Source organism: Callospermophilus lateralis, chromosome 5 (assembly GCF_048772815.1).
Source record: "Callospermophilus lateralis isolate mCalLat2 chromosome 5, mCalLat2.hap1, whole genome shotgun sequence".
Lineage (NCBI taxonomy): Eukaryota > Metazoa > Chordata > Mammalia > Rodentia > Sciuridae > Callospermophilus > Callospermophilus lateralis.
This window is the reverse complement of record NC_135309.1, coordinates 1367308-1378805: the sequence shown is the minus strand read 5'-3', so window position 1 is coordinate 1378805 and position 11498 is coordinate 1367308. Positions and strand designations below refer to the sequence as shown.

Genomic DNA, 11498 nt, shown 5'->3' with positions numbered 1-11498 from the left:
TGCTCTGTGGGGAGGGGCAGTACACTTGCCTGCAGTGAATGTGTTTCTATGCTCAGCTTTCTGTGGCTCTCTGGATGACTCTGTAAATTTCAGTGCTAGCTTTTTCATGTATCACCTCTTTTTTAATTTGTTGTATTTAGTACTCAAATTAATGTTAAAAAAATAAATTGACATTGCCATGAACATTTTAGATAATAAGGTCAATCTCCATAGGGAAGAGATGGCTATTGATGGTTCTTCAAATGTCAAGATTATATTTAAATGGCTTGTGGCTTCAAAGCTTCACAGAGACTAGAAAAATTACATTTGATAATTCCTTAGGGCTCCCATTCTGATAGTATGAATTGTGGAAGTAAAATAATGAAGAATAGGACTGGGGCTGAAGCTCAGCAGCAAAGTGCTTGCCTAGCATGCATGAGGCAGTGGGTTTGATCCTCAGAACCACATAATAATAAACAAATAAAATAAAGGCATTCTGTTTATCTACAACTATAAAAATAGAAATAATGGAGAATAAATGTTATTAATCTTAATAGGTAAGATAGATAAGCTAATATTTATTTTTTTCTGAGGATTTGTGGAACTATTTGTGTGTGTATGTGTATACAATTAAGACACTTAAAACTTGTATTTAAAATCTGTTATTACCAAGTCATTCAGAGCTATTCTCATGTCTGTGCTATCCTCTGAGAAATTAAATTAGTTAATTAATTAAGTAATTTTGCTTTACTGAGGATTAAACCCCAGGGCACTTTACCATTGAGCTACATCCCCCACCTTTTTTTTTTTTTTTTTGAGATGGGTTCTCCCTAAATTGATTAGTGCCTTGCTAGTTTGCTGAGGTTGACCTCAAACTTGCAGTTCTCCTGCCTCAGCCTGCTGTGTTTGAGAAATTTTAATGAGGATATTGCTAGCAGGGTGGAAAATCAGGTTCCAATACAAAACCATGGACGTCAGTGATGCTCAATGCTTTTGCTGGCTAACCTTTATTTTCATAAGAAGTGCTTTAAAAACTTAAATAGTAGTTTTCTGTAGACTTTATGACTAAACTGAAATGTGCTTGAGAACCAACATGAATGTAATGAGATGTACATACATTTCTAAAAAAAATGCATAGGTCTTCTTCCCACACAGACTGAATGCCATTTTTCCTCTATTTATAATTCTCAGGAGGAAACCATTCTTCCCTATGTGTCAGCTTGCATGAGGTTTGGCCTTGAGAGCAGCTCTTCCAGAACAGGACTTGCTGGAAGTTGCACTCTCAGAGATCATGCACATTTTTACATGATCTTTTTAATCAGCAGGAGATTTTTGAGTCAGACAAATATTGCAGAGAGGGTAAAATGTTTCTAGATAGTACCATTGGCTTGTGTTTACTTTTTCCTCCTTCCTTCCCCTTCACTCGTTCCCTTTTCTCTATATACTCTCTCTGTCCCTGAGAATAAACCAAATTGTGTGGACTGCATCTATAGTCTAAGACAGGATCTATTATTTAAAAAATATGAGCAACTGCGTGGGCTGCCTTCTAAAACTCTTTTAGTCAAATAAGAGTGTTTTATGTGGAACTGTTCTCTTGAAGAGAACTCTAGGGGAATTTTGAACACAGATTCTGAGTTAGAGTTCTGTTTTCTGTATAAGCAGTTGTCATTTCCTTCACTTCCTACTGGGAGACACAACTGGAGGAAGAAGAAAATGTTTTACCTTTTTCCCTGTGAATCTGCCATTTATTAATTTCTGGGTATTTGGAAAAAGAAGAGGGAGAATAATAAAATGTCAATGTTTTGATTTTTAATCCAGTTCTTTAAATCTGTCTCATGGATTGTCACTCAGATATATGGGGTTCACTCTTCTCCTATGTAGCAACTACACAGTTAGAATCTAACACCTGCATCATTTTCTCCTTTAGGTAAAGCACAAACTCTACCTGACAGCTTCTGTGTCCCAACTACTCTAAGGAGGATTGAAGTACATATTGAAGTACATTTTACTCCTTGATGGTGATATCTGAGGAGTGGCCACATTTACAGATCCATGGAGTCAATTCAGTGGGTAGGTCTGACATGGAACCTCCGCACTTGTAATTTTTCTCTAGAAGATTTCTTTTGCTTTCTTCACCAGTCAAAAGTGCCCTTCATATTCCATGAAAAGAAATTCTGGATCAGTATACATAGGGCGTACACTTTGAATCACTCTTCTAAGAGAGATAATGTTTGTTTTCATCCATTTCCATTGATGTCTTCCCTCCTCTCCATTAAGTTAAAAAAATCGCTCATGGAAATGTCCCTGACCATGACTGGGGGTGTAGACCAATCTATTTTGTTGGCCTACATGGGAAACAAACCCATGATGTTCAAGTAATATACTTGACCTGAGGAATCTCCATTTTGATACCTTGATTTGAAGATTTGTATACTTTCTTCATTGAAGCCTTGTGGAAAACATTACTTTTTATTATCTTTGTTATAGTGTATTAATCCTACAAGTTTCTGCACAGTATTACCAGTTTCAAGTATAAATATGCACAGTGTCACCTAAGAGCAATACAACTGTACTGTATAAGATATTCTTTTTTTGAAGAAATAAAAAAAATGCCATTTTATTTATGTATCCTTAAGTAGAGGAGTCTAATTATCCTTTATATCCTGACAATGGTTGACATAGTCTACAAATAATTATGTGGTTAATCAGACTCTGTTAGCTTTCAGAAAACATAGCAGTCTGAATGATCTCAGACAATTTTAACAGAGGAAGATGAGATTTTTTTTTCAGATGAATTTCACTGCTTATGGAGGGCAGTGGCTTCTTACCATGGTAACAATCAGGTTGCTAGGCTCGACAAGGCCAATGATGGAAAAATGATTCTCTAAACAGATCTACTAAAATGAATGGCTCATGCCACAAGCAACTTTCGTCAAGTTCTGATTAATTTTCCATGAAATAATTACTTTGCCTACTTCCAAGCAGTTCCTCTATTCATTGCTCCTTTGTCTTGCTGGTAGGAGGACCAGTCAACACTGAAATATACAGTATAAACCAAGCATGTGTGATACCCACTGCACAATACACTGAAGTCAGTAACAAAGGGAAAAAAGGAGCACTTCAGCTTCCAGGAGGTAAAAGGGAATACTAATTCACAGCAGACTTCCAGAATCCCCAAGCCAAGGAGGTAGAAAATTTCCATCCAATTAAAAAGAGTTTTTTCTTTTCTGAATAGAATCTTCAGTGAAGAAATACTATAGATGGAGAATAGTAACATGAGTAAGATTTTAATGGGAAGTAATGAGGCAGTGAAGAGCAGAGGGAAGAGAGAATAATGTCCTGTTGTGGTCAGAATCAGAAAAATTGAAGCATCTCCTGCTTTTTTCCACAGACAAAAGGATAATTGGGAGAATTTTGAGGAGTATGGCTACTTGCCATTGAGGCCTTAGGGATCTTGTTGGGATCAAGAAGTTTCAATTCCAAACCAATGACAGACAGAACTTTGCCCAAAGCATTGTATAGGGCCCAGAAGTTTGAAGCCCAGTATGCATGGCAGAGGCCACTCTAGAAAGGAAAGAGTTGGGAAAAGACTTGAGGCAGCTTGTTTAAGGCTAGGAAATGACCCAGTGAAACAGCAGAAACTAGGAAAGCAATGAGGCCCAGCAAAATAACACGGTCAAAACTAAAACTGTTCCATCAGATAGACCCATCTGGTTTATTTGCAGCAAAACAGTAAGAGCATAGCAGGTATACACTGTAAGCTGGTGCTACATAGAGGTAGATGTGCTTGAAATGTAGGAGAATGGCAAAGAAAAATGTTCCTTCCACATGCCTTTTCTGAAATAACCGTGCAAATGGAGAGCAACATTAATCAAAATAGAAATCCATTGTACTGGAAATGAATATCTGTAATACCAGTGGCTGAGGCAGGAGAACTGCAACTCTGAGGTCAGGGTGGGCAACTTAATTAATCAAGATAGCTTGATGTAGTGATATAATTCAATCTCATAGACAGCATATACAAAGAGTGCATCTGTAAAGATGACAGAAAATCTCTCGAAAAATAAGGTTCTTAAACTGCAGTAGTCCATATTATGAAGATTATGCATCACTTGATCAAAATATTTGGCAACAAATGACAGGATATATTCAAACCACACAAAAAAAGCGGGGTAAGCCAAGGTCCTCTCTGAAGTTGCCTCATAATACCAATGTGATACTGGCAAACTGTGAGTGATAGCAAGCCAGTTGTGGTGTACTTCAAAATCTGTAGAATGGTAGGTGGAAATGAGAAAGCATTTTAGGAGTGTCACCCGGATCGCCAAAACAGAAAACCAATTGCCACTACCCGGTAGGGTTCCGAGCGCCACCATTGCTGCAGCACCGCACACTTTCCATGTATAAGTTATTCTTACCTGAGAACACAATCAAACCTAAGTACTTTGTATAAATCACAGACATGCAGAATGGAGGCTCTTAACAGTTTCCCATTTCTAGGAATATAACATCTTGAGCATTTATTAAAAAATTATTTAATAGTGTCTTTGTCAAACTCTCCAAGAGTTTTCTCTCAGTAGTCAAGTCATTTAGTGAACATGGATTGTTTGTCCTTATTTGATAAATGCTGTCCAAACTCTTTATTGCTAAAGGAACATGTTCAATCTCAAGTAATGATATGAGTGCTAAGAAGGTCAATATAGTCTATAAAGCCTTGAATAACAGGGACTAAACTTTTGCTGATATTTTAACTGAGTCAGTCTCCTCTTTCCTCAGTAACATGCTTGTTGTTTGCCTATAGTGAGTCTGATCTGTATCAACCTGGTGTGTGTAGGAAGGCTCCCTGTGAATAGGAAACCATGCATTGATGTAGGCATGGGGAAATAGCCTTGGAAACAGTGATCAGTGTCTTTATGGGCATTTGACCTTGGAGTTTTTGAAAAAGAACTTTTGACAAACTAGTAAACAGATCTGTATTCATAGTACGTAAACACATTTCCCAGAAATATGAAGACTAGGATGTGTTTGCATACTTACAGAAAACAATAGCATTTTCTTTAATAAAAGTTCATATGACTGCTAAGCCCATAGTGTCAAGTGAGGAGAGATCCAGATTTGGTGGGGTTTGAAGCTTGTGGAATTGTAGGAGATTCTTTAAGCAAAATCAAACTAAATAACCATAAGGACCCATTCTCAGTGTCCCTGTCAGGCCTCTAGGGTATTATGAGGAGAACTCAAGCCTCATGTGCATTAAGGAAAATCTTCTTTTCTGTGTAGATTGTGTGGGAAAAGTGAGATCAAGTCATTCCAAAGTACCTGATAAAGGGCCAAAAACTGTCCTTAAATAAGTAAATGTTAAAAATGTGGTATATATAAACAATGGAATTTTACTCAGCCATAAAAGACAATAAAATCATGGCATTTTCAGGTAAGTGGATGTGTTATGCTAGAATTCAGGACCCTCAAAAGACCACCAGAGACCAAGATCCATGTAAGCAGCAAAGAGGTGTTTATTGCAAGCTGACTTTTGGTCCTCCATGTGCACACAGCAACTGGTGACACTGAGAGGCCCTGAGCCCATGGTTTTCAGGAGTTTTATACATTCTTTGGGGAAGGCAGAGACTTTACATACATCATAGCATCTCTTGGCAAATCATAACACACCACGGGAAAATCATAAACAACTTTAAAACATGATTAGCACATTCATTGGTGGGAAGAATTTGGGTAGGGGTGATTGGTTACTAAAATAGGGGGATTCATTTGAACTGATTGGTTTAAGCCATGAGGGTGTACGTGCTGAACTACATGGTTTCCCAACATGTTATCAACCATCATAAACTACTGGGAGGGTCATCTGGCATCCTAGGTATTTCCCTGTCTCATACTGATTGGTGGCTGCTAGGGGGTTGCTATGGGTCACTACATAGTCTGACTGAGTCAGGGACACCTGGCTCAGCAGATATCTCCTGTTATTCCTATATAAACAACTCAGCAGGGTGGGTATGTGCCTAGGAGTGCTCTGTGGGTCTTTCCTAGGACAAAAGTCACACCCCCTTCCTTGGACAGGATTTGTTCTGAGGCTGTTTTTTCAGATGGAGTTGGAGAAGTTAATGCTAAGTAAAGTTAGCCAATCCCCATAAAACAGATGCCAAATGTTTCTCTAATATAAGGAGGCTGACTCATAGTGAGATAGGGACAGGGAGCATGGGAGAAATAGACAAAATCTAGATAGGGCAAAGGGGTGGGAGGCAAAGGGAGGGTCCAGGGGGTTAGCAAGGATGGTGGAATATAATGGGCATTATTTTCCAAAGTGCATCTATGTAGACACAAATTTGGTATCAATGTACTTTATATACAGAGATATGAAAAATTGTGGTATATATGTGTAATAAAAATTGTAATGCATTCTGCTGCTGTGTATTTAAAAAATAAAATCAATAAAAATAAGTAAATGTTATGGTGAATTTTCCCTTTAAATCAAAAGGTTGGGGCTGGAGAAGTGGCTCAAGCTGTAACAGGCTCGCCTGGCATGCATGGGGCACTGGGTTCGATCCTCAGCACCACATAAAAAATAAAATTAAATAAAAATGTGTGTCCACCGAAAACTAAAAAGTAAATGTGAAAAAAGTTCTCTCTCTCTTTCTCTCTCTCTCTCTCTCTCTCTCTCTCTCTCTCTCTTCTCTGTCTTTCTCTCTCTTTAAAAGGAAATCAAAAAGGGATATAAAATATAATATTTCTAGGTAATTGTGTCTTGAAGTGTATGTCCTACCTATAGTGATCCAGAATTAATTTTTTTTGGAATATGAAGGACAATTTTGACTGGGGAAGAAAGCAATATAATATATACACTTTTGAATATAAAAGTGTAAAATAGCTTAAATGATTTGAAAGTAATTGATCTAGGGTTGAGCTGTAGCCTCAGGTTTCTAAATAACAATGATGAATTAAACTTTAGGATATTTCCCTCACTTATTTTGTTTTTAGAACTTTTGAAGGGTTATTTCAACAAAGTTCTTTAGTTTGTCTTATAAATTTTACACATTTCTACCTGCCTCTGAGACCCACTGAAAATCCAGTTGCCTTAGGCCTATGCTGTTAGTATTGAATACCTTCTTAAAAACTGCACTATACATTTCTGTATATTTCTGAAAGGCATAAAACCAAATATAAAATGTTTCTTCAAAATATAGATATATATTTTCTCTAGTTTCAATTCTAAAGCATACAATTATGTGTTTTAAATGTTTTTTTCAAATCGCTGCTTAAGAAAATTCTGTACCACTTTTAAATACTGCCAAAGAGTGTGATAGTGTGACCTTTCAGTCTTCTACAAAGGCATGGTTTAACAGGTGTTACCACTGTGTGCTGGTGAGGAGTCCTTGCTTCCCCAAATGCTGAAATATAACACCAGAGAAGGACGCTGAGGCAAGTGTAGAGTGGAGAGCAGAAGCTTTATTAAAACAGAAGACTTCTCCCAGAGGAAGAAGGAGACCCAAAAGGTGGAATCCTTAGAAGGGAGAGGTCTTCACTTTTTTATAGCTAAGGTATTCTTTCAGCTTTCCCACATTCATGGTTTTCTCTGGTTCACTTTATCTTTCAGTGACAGAATGAAGGTGGAAAGGTCCAAAAGTGGGAGATAGGTTGGCTGGAGGAGTGATCTGGGCACGAGGGATCTGTGGCAGCTTTTGATTAGCATTTTCTTGTTTGCTGGGAGCTGCTTCATTAACATTTCTTTAGTATTGAGCTCTGGACCTTGGGGAAATTAACATTTTAATCTCCCCAATGCTGCTCTGGTTTGCTGGAATCCATTCTCTATAATGGCCTTCATTTTATTTAACTTACTCACTATTAGCTAGGACATTAATTACTTTTTATGTAATCTACCCACCTCCTTCTTGCGTCCTCTCAAAAATGCCTCTTTTTTCCACTTCCTCAAAAATGTACTTTCCCTGGATCATTTGTTGATGAGCTTACAAAACTTTCTGTATTTGCTTAAGAGTCAAACACTTTTCTTAATTGCTTTGAACTGTTTGAAAATGGTGCTATGACATAGGCATTGCACATATTGTTACAGCTGTTGACTGGTGACGAGTCCTTGCTTCCCCGATGTTGAAGAATAACACCAAAGAAGCATGCTGAGGCAAGGTCAGAGTAGAAATTAGAAGTTTATTATAGGACAGCAGAAAAGACTTTTCCTGGAGGAAGAAGGGGACCCAGAAGGTGGAATCCATGGAAGTGCGGTTGTTTCCCCTTTTTACAGTTTTGATGATGGAATGTAGGTTGGAAGGCCCAAGGGGTGGGACACAGGTGGGCCAAAGAAGTAATCTGGGCAGGAAGGTCTTCATTATCACTTCTTTGGTATGGACTTTGGCCTAGGGCCTTTTCAGGACTTCATTAACATTCCATGAGTTGTCCTGCGTTTCCTGAAATCTTTCTCAGCGTGGCATTCATTTTAGATTTCACTCGGTATTAGACCTGAATTACCTAACTACACTGACTACCTAACATTAAATCTGGCTTCATTCCCCCCTCTAATTTGGGAACTCCTTACTGCTGTAAGGAAGGGGGCCAAAGAAGATCTTTCTGGCCTCTTCAGGCTGAAAAGGGTCGATGTGGGGCAAGCAGTTTGGAGTCCCCCTTCAAAAATTGGGTCTATCGAGTGGTCCATATTAGAAGTCTGATTGAGAAGTAATAGACTGGAAGGCCATTTGAGTGATGAGTGGTCTATAAGAGAAACAAGAATTCATTAGTACTGGAACCATATTTATGCAGCAATAAATCCCATAGCACAGGAATATGCCAATGAGTATGATGGCAAAGACAAAGGCTAACAATGTTTTCCACCAGGAAAAACCAAGAACCAGGAGCTAAGATATTGTTTCCATGACAAAGTTGCTGAGGACATGGCTTCTATCTGAGCATGTGAATCTTTAAGGATATTTGTCACATTGCCAGAAATGTCAGGGGTGTAAACACAACATTTAACTTTTAGGGTTACAGTTGTCCTTCCCTTTAAGATATAGTTTAATAATTTAATCTCATCTGGTCTTGCAAAATCCTTTTATTAGTATGACCTCTGTGTCTAATAGAGAGACCTTTAATTCTGTTACTTATGGCTGGATACTCATACTAGCAAACACCATGCCTACCTGTGCAGATTAGAGATAAAGGCCTTAAACTAAAAACTCCTCTGGCAGTTTCTTTTGATAGTTATCAGGCATTCCTGTCTTAGAATCTCTTTTGTAGCCTCCAGTTTACTTATTTTTGGAAGTTACATTTAACTATTATTATTATTTAAAATGCCCAGGAATAGCTGTGTTTTGGCTTTGACTGTCTTTGCTAAGTGTTTAAGATGAAGCAAGTCAAACTGACTTTTGTTTCTATCTGTTGTTAACCGTCAGCTGAGTTTCCCTGGGAGTCCTCGGGAAACTTACAGCAGCTTCTCAGTTCTGCTAGTGCCATTTGTGCTACGATGGGTCCAGGCCTTGCTTGACCATGTGACTTCCCTCAGAAGCATCAGGGATGTCTCCCTTTTTTGATTACCCTCCTCTCCACAGCAAATGTACTGATTGGCTTTTTGTCCTCCACTGGTCTCATTAATCTCCATGATCGGGAGGTTATGTGGCCCAGAGTTGCAAAGCTCTTTGGAGAAGTCTCCTATTCCCTGATTCAGACTGACTCAGAGGGCAAGATCCGAATATTGATGTTCTTGGCCCTTTTAATTTAACTAATTTTAAAACTTAATCTTAAACATTCAGCAAATAAATTTCAACAGACTTATATTAAGTGTACTGGGCTTTAATGTCTATCTCTTTATCCTATAGGTGATAACTCCTTATCTTAAATTAACCCACGTTGTGAGTTCTTAAATCAGTACCTCTGCAAAACATTAACAGGCAATCTTTAAGCCATTTATAAGAAAACTACACGATAAAATTATCAAGAGTAAAAACATATTTAGTTCATGTAATAGCTACCTTGAATTTTGGTGGAGTTATACATTATAATCCCCTGTTTGAGATTCTAGTAATCTTGACAGAAACAACTTTTGGACACAACTTTAAAAGTACTGAAATCTAGCCTACTTCTTTCATAGTCACTTTCACATGTAGTGAGATGGGACATAGAGCCTTATCTCAGGTAAGGCAGGGTACTGTAGTTCTGAAACTGATCTTTGCTTTTTAGACATCATTTTACAAAGCCTAGATAAATCGTTGCTCAATTTCACATGAATGTTAGCTAACACAATATAATATCACACCTAAAACATGAATTAAAGGCTGAAAGCTTTTAAACTTTTGTAGAAAAGTAGCAAAGTACTTTTGTGTTTTTGTGTTTTGCAATAAACCCTTACACAGATTAGGCTCTCATTAACTTAAAAATACATTTAAATTGTAACTCAGTGTAAAAAGTAACATGGAACTTTACATAACTTATTGATAGCAAGTCCAGTTATAGAACACAAATGATATAAATAAATCTCCAACATGTTTTTTTCTTTTTTAAGCCTAAAATTACCATACAACTTTAGAACACAGCTTGATATAATGCTCTTTTTAAAGTTTCTACCTTACAGACTTGTATACCTGGAAGATATGAACACATAAATAGCACCAATTACAATGATGTTTTTATATTAACCAAGTTTAACTTTTAAAGAAATAACATAGCACAATTCTCTAAAACAACAGCACTTGTTTAACCAGCTGTTTAATTTCTTTAAGATTACTTGCTCAGAAACTTACAAAGACCTTCTTTATATCCCTTACTTAAACCCTCTTACTAAATCATAGACTCTTATCCAGAAACACATTTTCCGTCTATTAAATCCATACCTAGAACCTTTTAGTTTCTCTTTTTCATCTGTTAACCTCCTTCTGTTCACATTTTGAAACAATACTTGTAAATTTTATAGACATCAACATTTTATTAGGGCCTTTTTAAACACCTAGAAAAACTTATAAGCTTAATTCTAAAGACATCTTTTTTTTCATCTATTTACCAAATTTAAATTGAGCCATTTAAATTATGTGAATCAAAGATATTTGGATCCATTTTTTTTTTAAATTTTTCATGAGTGCTCATCTGTCAATTGTCATATCACTGCATGATATAAGGACATACACACATACACACATACCAACATACAACACGTAACACAAGTGTAACACAACACAATAGTAAAGGCCTTGTAGCTTTCTCAGGTGAAATCTCATTGCAATGTTTAAAAACTCCACGGTTGATCAAAAATAGAATTTGTCAGAAAAACATTAACTTGTCTGTAGGATCAAAATCATAGCTCAAAAAATACGGAATCTAAGAAAAAAGGAGAAGTACTAGAAAAAATTGACCGGCCAGTAATTAGTAAATGCCATACAATTTACTCTTTGGTTTAATCTAGTTTGAGTTCCGAAATAAAACTTTTACTCTTTTTTTTTCCTTGGGCCTCAGATCTGTCTTCTACTGAGCTCCAGGCTTCTTCTATTTGCATATCAACTTAAGTCCTGGCTGCGGTCTGG

General features: G+C 37.1%; 1 pseudogene; it reads right to left on the bottom strand.

Annotated features, from left to right (window-relative positions):
* Positions 1 to 3333: 3333 nt before the first annotated feature.
* On the bottom strand, positions 3334 to 4352 carry LOC143400044 (dolichyl pyrophosphate Glc1Man9GlcNAc2 alpha-1,3-glucosyltransferase pseudogene; annotated as a pseudogene).
* Between the last annotated feature and the right edge of the window lie 7146 nt (positions 4353 to 11498).